Here is a 1,502-nt window from a genome sequence, read left to right as displayed (position 1 = left end):
ACAATATATCAGGGTCTGCTCAAAAGCCTGAGCACACTCGAAGATTGAGTGTCCGGGATGCCATACATCTCTTTGAAAAGAAGCAAAATGAGATGAAACAGTGTGGAGGTGAGGGAATTAGAAAATTTGGAAGCACTGCAAAGGTATCTATGATGGTACGAGTTCATATATTTCTTCAGGCAGAATCGACCCAAGCTTTTAGAAATGGCGTCCATCCCACGCATTAACTCGGTACCCAAGGATTCGAGGTTTCCAAACTTGGCTTAGGATGTATGGGGTTTTCATTTGTCTATGGCACCCCTGTTGCCGAGGAAGATGGAATTTCTTTGGTTCATCATGCTTTCAACAGAGGCATCATGTTTTTTGACACTGCAGATATGTATGGGCCTTTCACAAATGAAGTCCAAGTTGGCAAGGCTTTGAAAGGTTTGCCCCGTGAGAAAGTTCAGCTGGCCACTAAGTTTGGCAATGTTGTTTTTCGTGTTAAAAGCTCAGCAGAGTATGTACGCAAAGCTTGTGAAGACAGCCTGAAGCGCCTTGATGTGGATTATATTGATCTTTACTACCAACACCGTGTGGATACTACAGTTCCAATAGAAGAAACTATGGGAGAACTCAAGAAGCTTGTGCAAGAAGGAAAAGTCAAATATATTGGGCTCTCTGAAACTAGTGTGGACACCATTAGACGAGCTAATGCTGTACATCTCATTACAGCTGTTCAATTAGAATGGTCTTTGTGGACCCGTGATGTGGAGGATGATATCATTCCTACTTGCAGGGATTTGGGAATAGGCATTATACCTTATAGTCCTCTTGGACGTGGATTTTTTGCTGGAAAAGCAGTTGTTGAAAACTTATATGAGGGTGATAGTAGACTGGTTCGGCAACCTCGGTTTCACGGAGAGAATTGCGAGAAGAAGTATTATTTGAACGAGTTTCTGCTCTAGCTAAGAAAGCATGGGTACACACCCGCGCAATTGGCCCTCGCATGGGTGCTTCATCAAGGAAGTGACGTTGCTCCTATTCCAGGAACAAGTAAAGTAAAAAATTTGGATGAAAATATTGCATCTTTATGGGTTAGCTTGTCACAGCAAGAACTGAATGAGATTGCTGCAGCTGTTCCAGAACATGAGGTTGCAGGATTGAGACATCCTGAGAGTATGTATAAAACGACTTGGAAATTCGCCAACATACCCCAACCAAAGTAGAATTGATCACTTGCAAGCAAATATTCTATGCTTGGCTGATGTACCCTTTTCCCTAAGAGCTTGGAATTTGCAGGTCTTACTAGCTCTATTTATCACCAGGAATTCAGTAGTAAATTGATAAATATGAAGCCGGAAATCGAACTTGTGTTGTGAAAGCCATTTTCCAGAGTGATATGCGATGTGAAGGCCCCGTGTAACATCATCCAGACCAAGAAAGACGTAACGGTTCCATTGAGAATACCATATTACATGCAGTGCAGCTTTGGAGGAAAGAAGAATTCGACACCTGGCTCT

At 42.5% G+C, this 1,502-nt stretch overlaps 1 pseudogene; it reads left to right on the top strand.

Annotated features, from left to right (window-relative positions):
• Window positions 1-257: 257 nt before the first annotated feature.
• On the top strand, window positions 258-1,208 carry LOC149205284 (putative aldo-keto reductase 1 pseudogene; annotated as a pseudogene).
• Window positions 1,209-1,502: the final 294 nt, after the last annotated feature.

The sequence above is a fragment of the Pinus tabuliformis genome, chromosome 1_2, assembly GCF_031772625.1.
Source record: "Pinus tabuliformis cultivar Carrire ecotype Pingquan chromosome 1_2, CPIR1, whole genome shotgun sequence".
In the NCBI taxonomy this organism is placed as follows: domain Eukaryota; kingdom Viridiplantae; phylum Streptophyta; class Pinopsida; order Pinales; family Pinaceae; genus Pinus; species Pinus tabuliformis.
This window is presented reverse-complemented; position numbering and strand designations above follow the sequence as displayed.